Consider the following 7,201-nt stretch of genomic DNA (forward strand, 5'->3'; position numbering starts at 1 on the left):
ATTCTAATCTTCCAAAATTGAGTTATGAAACCAAGCCCCCTCTCATGAAAGGTCAACTATGATAGAGCAATTTAAACCTCAGTGCCATGCTAACCCTCACCACCACGTGGAGAATTCCATTCCTACAAGCTGCTTTTGTTTGCCTCCTGCTTTCATTATTGCCTAAGTCCTTCAGGCTGCTACACAGTTTTCTCTCCTCTGGCTTTGCAGAAAGCTAAGCCCTATAGTACTCAACTTTCCTTGCCTAGATAGCCTGGAACTAATTCTGGCCTTCTCCCAGACTGCTTATAAGGTGGCCTTGGTAATTAGGCTTTGCTTCTTTTCCCTGGGAGAAGTCTCACCCTGGGGTTGGCTGTGGAAGACCAGTCCTATGTATCTTTTCATCTCAGTGGGAGAAGAAGGAATTCACTTAAACTTATAAGCTACAAGAAACAATGCCACCAACAAACATAGTACTGTTTCATTTAATGCTCTAGGCCCATATTTTCCTAAGTTACCCAATTTAAAAAATCATCTAGAGTGCTTAAGGATGCAGATTCCCAGCCCCATCCCATTCTTCTTGAATCAGAATCTCCAGGGAGAAATACAGAAATCTGTATTTTTAAATAAGGACCCTAGACAATTCTCATCATTTGGGAGACACTGTTTTCTCTGTAGTAAAGGGATAGGGAGGGGAGATGGTGGAGGATTAGGGTTGCAATCACCTACGGGAGATTTTTGCATTCTCCATACCTACATACATATCAGTATCTCAAGTGTTTGTGTTTTTCCAACTTGCAGCTTTAAAAGTCTACATTATTTAACCTATAATTTAAATGTAAACTTTTGTGAATGTAAATTAATTTTGTCTATTTAAACCATTTATTCAGTATTTAAATACTCATTTACATCTAATATCACAAATTGTGCAAATGGTACTAATTTAGAAAAATTGCTTTTTCCTCACTCAAACAATTTTATTCAAATACTTCACATGCATAGTTTACAACTGTGTCTTTATCATCACTGAAACAACATCCTGAGTCCTCTCACAGTTTCCTCCTAGTTATTTAAGGTAGAGCATGCCTTAAATTGAATAGAATGCTGTCAGGGGAGATTTTACTACATCTCAAAAACCATTTGTTAAACATGAGTTTTTTTTTTTTTTTCTACATACTCATAATCACCACAAATAAGTAGTTCCTGTATTTCTCTGTTCAATGATTATTTAAAAGCCTAATGATTGCCAATACTTGTTCTCTAAGGTCATACCCTCAGGAATAATTAATAAATATATCTTTGCCTTTTTCTCCATGATTCTGCAAGGTGACCTTTATAAGACAGAAAACTGCCATTGCTTGTGGCCCTTTCAAGACATATTATCTTCCTCAAGAATATTTTGTTCAAAAAGGACAAAAACACAAGGTGACTCTTTTCTGAGAAAGGATATTTTTGGAAAAATTTTGCTTTCTATTCTGCATACATAGTATATATTACTGTCTAATAGCACCTGTATCATCCCCCCACCCCGCAACTTTTGTGTGTGTGTAGAGACAGGATCTCACCATGTTAGCCAGGCTGGTCTTGAATTTCTGGCCTCAAGTGATCTTCCCACCTTCACCTCCCAAAGTGTTGGAATTACAGGTGTGAGTCATTGCACCCAGCCAGCATCTATACCTAAACCCAACTTGAATTCCCAGAGAAGTTAAACTGGCCCCAGTATTTTCTCACAAAATGTTGGAAGGCAGACTGTGGCATATCTATAACTTCTGGTTGTTTAGTGCTGAAAAAAGTGCAGGACTACTTTTGAGACGTTGACGATGTGGTTATCATTCAAAGTTTGCCTATAATTGTAACTTGGGTTTTAATGGGAAGCAGTGTAGTACTGATTGTTCTGAAGACATTAATAATATTGCCAAAATGCCCCGTGGCTGCAGAATTACTGCAAGAATTTCATAAATCATGTATATGCTGAGCATTGTCTGGAGACTAAAGAATGTTTCTCCTACCTATGACATTATTTTTTGGAAGTTTGTAGATGCTATAATGGTGAATAAAATACAAATTTGTTCAAAAGTATTGAACTCAGGAATTTCTGGACTTTTTTTTTTTTTTTTTTTGCACTTTCCCAATGAACAGAAACTGAAACTATTCCCAAGGAAGAGCAGACTTCTAAAGCCATTCAGGTTAGATTGTTGGTGACCAAGTTTCATCAATCAGCAAGTGGCTAAAAGGTGTCCAGGGAATGACAATTTTGGGGGACAGGATATGCAACACAAGAAGAAAGATACAGGCAGAAGGACAGTGCTTTGAAAGCTCTTAGGAGAGGACTCAGAGGAGGGAAGAACACCCTGCCGAAACAGTTGGCAGCTGTCTGCCAGCACACCACCAACTGCACATTTTCTCTCCCAGAAACCAGTTTTTAGTTGCAGGTGTTTCCTTTAGAGCTGAACTTAGAAAATGAAATAACTCAAAATTATCAGTTCATCAGAACTAAGGAGTAAGAATAAGTATTGTAATTTTGTTACTAGTTTTTAAAGCACCTTTACACTTTGAGAAAAGCAAGATGCAGTCTATGCAAATAAAGCAAAAGCACAATACTAAGCAGATTTGCATTTCCTCCCCATTTTCCATCCCTAACACCAAAAGTTATAATTTTGGGAGAGAGAGATAATTCAAAGCTATGGTAGCAAATTGGGTCTCAAAGAAAAAAAAAAAAGGGACATTATTAAGAAAGCTGCGGTAAAAATTACTTTAATAATGTTGCAAACAACTATTTACTATTTTATTTAGAAAACGCTTCTTTGCTTACTTATAAGAAAACCTTTTAAAACGAGAAATGGTACACTACAAGTCCTCTGGTGAAGGAACCTACTACACTAGTATTTAAGCACTCTACTGTATTTCAAATATATTTGCTTGATCTCCCTCCATCATATTTTCTCCTGAAATATATTAGAAAAGTGTTCAAATGAGCAAGCAAGACATATCTTGAACATAGCAGAAACTGAGAAGAAAAAAAAAAAACAGAGGCATTTTCTCTCCTAGATCTTTCAGCCAGCTGCCGATCTAGGGATTAGACCTGCAATGCGGTAAGGTGGGGCACGCAAAAACAGAGAACTCCTTCCTGCCTGACATTTTTGTTCAGGTAATCAGAGTTTAAACTTGTATAAATAATGTAATTAGATAATAATGTAACTAACATCTCCATTAAATTAATACCACCTACATCCCCATAGGAAAATGTTTCAAGTTTTTTATTAACCAGTCCCAAGGGAAATCCTGGGGATAAAACAAGAGAAAAAACTATAGCAGGTGTTTTCTTTTCCTTTCTGGGAAAAAAAAAGTATTATAAAGTATTCAAGGTAATTAACAAAATGTTTATTATAAAGTCTACACTTGATCTTAGCCAAAAGGCTGAGAAGCAATGCAATAAAGTCTACATATGGCTTTCTGAGGTTTTTTTTTTTTTAATTTTACTCAAGGAAGACACGGGTGTAAAATAAGGCAATTCACACTATCAGTTTAAGTGATAATAGCACTGCAACTGGCAAAACAAGTAATCCAGTTAGTTAATGGCAGGTATTTTAAGTATATAAAAGTATATATGGTATAATGGGATATTAGTTCTTAAAATACCTATGCCTTATAAATAAAAGCTCAAGGTAAATACACAGAAATCTTTTTTTTTTTTTTTTTTGAGACAGAGTTTCACTCTTGTTACCCAGGCTGGAGTGCAATGGCACAATCTCGGCTCACCGCAACCTTCGCCTCCTGGGTTCAGGCAATTCTCCTGCCTCAGCCTCCTGAGTAGCTGGGATTACAGGCATGCGCCACCATGCCCAGGTAATGTTTTGTGTTTTTAGTAGAGACGGGGTTTCACCACGTTGACCAGGATGGTCTCGATCTCTTGACCTCGTGATCCACCCGCCTCAGCCTCCCAAAGTGCTGGGATTACAGGCGTGAGCCACCGCGCCTGGCCTACACCTAAATCTTAATCATGGCCTTTTCTAAGCAGGAGGATTATGGGAGATTTGGATTTTGTTCATATTCCATCTATTGAACAATCATCGTATTAATTTTATAATCAAGAAGAAAATAAAAAAAAATGTTTCCAGTGCTAAAGAATAAGTAAAGTGTGTGAACCAAGAATAGCTCTAAGGTTCTAAGAAGCATATTCTTTTTTCAAATAGTGGAAAAATCAAATGAAGCAAAACAGCCTGATTCCTTCTTAGTGTAGCAAAAAAACCCAGGTTTCAGTCAGAAGACCTGGACTTGAATTGGGGTTCTTTCATTTTCTAGATAAGCCATTGAAGCTTTTCTTGAATAAGTTGCCTTAAGAAACTTTATAAAATATATTTCAAAGTATTCAAACCAAATCAAGAAATAGATGAAAATCTAGAAAACCTTCCTCTCATTAACATAAAAAATCATATACCAGAAAGATAATAATTTGTAGTTGAAAAAACCGAGAAGTAGACACTTGATTTCTCTGAGACCTCAATTATCTCCATCTATAAAATGGGTATAAAGAATCAGTGTCACTTCCAGGGCTGTTATGAGGAATAAATTAGTTGATGTTATGTCAAGTGCCTGATACACAGTAGATGCTAAAAAACTCTAGTCCAGACCTTACACAAGGATGCAAATGGCGGTGGGGAAAGGACCTGCACTTCAAAGGGCTTCTGGTTTCTATCTAAGGAAAAGATGAATTAATTACACCGGTCAAGGGTTGTGGTTCTAAGATGTCTTCTAAGATTCTGAAACATTTTAAATCTCATCTTTTGTCATTTTTGTTAGCTAAGGAGTATGCTTTAAGGATTAAAAAAATATTAAAATGAAAAAAAAAGCAGTTTTCCTTAGGATCATCAAATGTAAAGAAAAAATTATCCCAAAGTTGATCTGGGATTGAATCTTTTACCTAATTTGTAACTTTTTCTAGGAAGAAATAAGCGTTCTAGATTAAAAAAAAAAAAAAAAAGCAGTTTTTGGATAATAAATTTTCCGGGGAAATGACCTTCTCTTCCCATCCAGCTGTTAGTCAAGAATTTAGCAAACTTTAAATAGAATTACTCTTCCCTTTGTATGTCTCTTTTTGAGACAGGGACTCGCTCTGTCACCCAGGCTGGAGTGCAGTGGCACCATCATGGCTCACTGCAACCTCCTCCACCACCACCACCACCACCTCCTCCTCCTCCTCCTCCTCTTCCCCCCCCACCTCCCATCCCCCAGAGCTAAACTGATGCATCCTCCTCAGCCTCCAGAGTAGCTGGGACCACAGGTACGTACCACCATGCCTGGCTAATTTTTGAGTATGTGTATATTTTTAGTACAGGTGGGTCTCACCATGTTGCCCAGGCTGATCTTGAATTCCTAAGCTCAAGTGATCCACTCACCTCAGCCCTTTTTTCTTTTGAGATGGAGTCTTGCCCCATCTCCCAGGCTGATCTTGGCTGACTGCAACCTCTGCCTCCTGGGTTCAAGCGATTCTTCTACCTCAGTCTTCCGAGAAGCTGGGATTACAGGTGTGCATCACCACATCCAGCTAATTTTTGTATTTTTAGTAGAGACAGGGTTTTGCCATGTTGGCCATGCTGGTCTCCCACTCCTGACCTCAGGTGATCCACCTGCCTTGGCCTCCCAAAGTGCTGGGATTACAGGCATGAGCCACTGTGCCCAGCCAGACTTTCTTTTTGTATCTCTAACTTCTCTTTTCTCTTTAAATGTCTCTACTGAGAGAAATTTTGGAATTGACTTTGATCTTGGAATATGATTATAATTAAGCTTTGATATGTGGCCATAATTAAATTGTTACCGGTGTATGTCCACAAAAAATTGTTTTTAACCAAGGAAGGAGAGATGTAATTCCTACTGAGCCAGTCCTGTGGGTGAAGAGCCCCAGAGAGCAGAGGAGGTGGCAGTGGCTAAAGGAGAGCCCCAGAGGACAACTGCATCCACAGATTGATGGACCTGGAGGCTGAATAGCAAAAGACTTCTAGTACTCCCCTATCAAATAGGAAAGCATTATATACAGCACCTGCTTCGCAGGCCTTGCTGTGGTAGGGCCTATTGCACAAATTAAGGGCTTTTATGGAGCCGTGGAAGGCGAGGATGTCAAGTAGTGGCTAATTTGAAGATGCAGCACTGAAGTTTGGTTTTGTTTGCATATCTCAGCCAATCAGATTACCAGTTTACTACACAAAAAACACGGGGAATGGTTTAAAAGATACCATCTAATTTTAGATATCCTTCACTTTTTTCCTCCCACTTTCAACAAGAAAGTCACAGATTTAGATTATAAACTTTAACAACAGAAAACAAATCAAATTTAAGAGTTTTGTATCTTTAAATAACAGAATAACATTTGCCCAACCTGATTAACCCTCTCTATCCTCCCCACCTTCCCAGTCCCTCCCTCCTTTCCGGTCCTAAGGTTCCTACTCCTTCTCAAGTCTTTTGAACTCATAGTCCTCTCTCAATCCCACACATTGGACATTGAAGCAAGAAGTGTGTTCTTTGAAGTTTAATCTTTCATATTTGTATGCTTTCTCTCAATTCAATGTAATTCCTTTTTTTTTTTTTTGAAGGCTTTTAAATCTAAACAAATCAAAAGCAAACAAACTCCTGCAATGCCTAAAACAGTGTCTTGCACCTAACACACTACCCGAAAAAATATTGTTATTAATATACAACTCTGATTAGCTCCATGTCTCACGCCTATAATCCCAGCACTTTGGGAGGGCCGAGAAGGGCGGATAACCTGAGGTCAGGAGTTAGAGAAACATGGTGAAAACCCGTCTCTATCAAAAATACAAAAAACAAACCGGGCGTGGTGGCCCACACCTGTGGTCCCAGCCGCTCTGGAGGCTGAGGTGGGAGAATCACTTGAGCCTGGGAGGTAGAGGCTGCAATAAGCCAAGATCGCGCCACTGCACTCTAGCCTGGGCGACAGAGCGAGACTCCGTCTCAAAGTGGGGGGGAATCCTCCTCCATTCCATTGCCACTGGCTTTCCCCTCCTCTCCTCACTTAACCCCTGCTTCTCGCCGCCCCCCCCACCACACCCCAGCCACGCCACAGCGAGTGGATCTAAAAACAAAGCCCTTCCCAGACCCCGCGGGACCCCGCGCGAACGGCTTTGCAGCTGGAGCCCAGCGCCCCCTCCGAGCTCTCGAGGGCCCCGGGGTCCCGGACCTCTCCTGCAGCGAGTAGGGCCGGGGCTCT

At 39.7% G+C, this 7,201-nt stretch overlaps 1 pseudogene; it reads right to left on the minus strand.

Moving 5' to 3' along the window:
• Positions 1–3,228: 3,228 nt before the first annotated feature.
• Positions 3,229–3,408, minus strand: LOC116549853 (annotated as a pseudogene).
• Between the last annotated feature and the right edge of the window lie 3,793 nt (positions 3,409–7,201).

Source organism: Sapajus apella, unplaced genomic scaffold (assembly GCF_009761245.1).
Source record: "Sapajus apella isolate SASKATOON/1434 unplaced genomic scaffold, GSC_monkey_1.0 scaffold6, whole genome shotgun sequence".
Taxonomy (NCBI): Eukaryota; Metazoa; Chordata; class Mammalia; order Primates; family Cebidae; genus Sapajus; species Sapajus apella.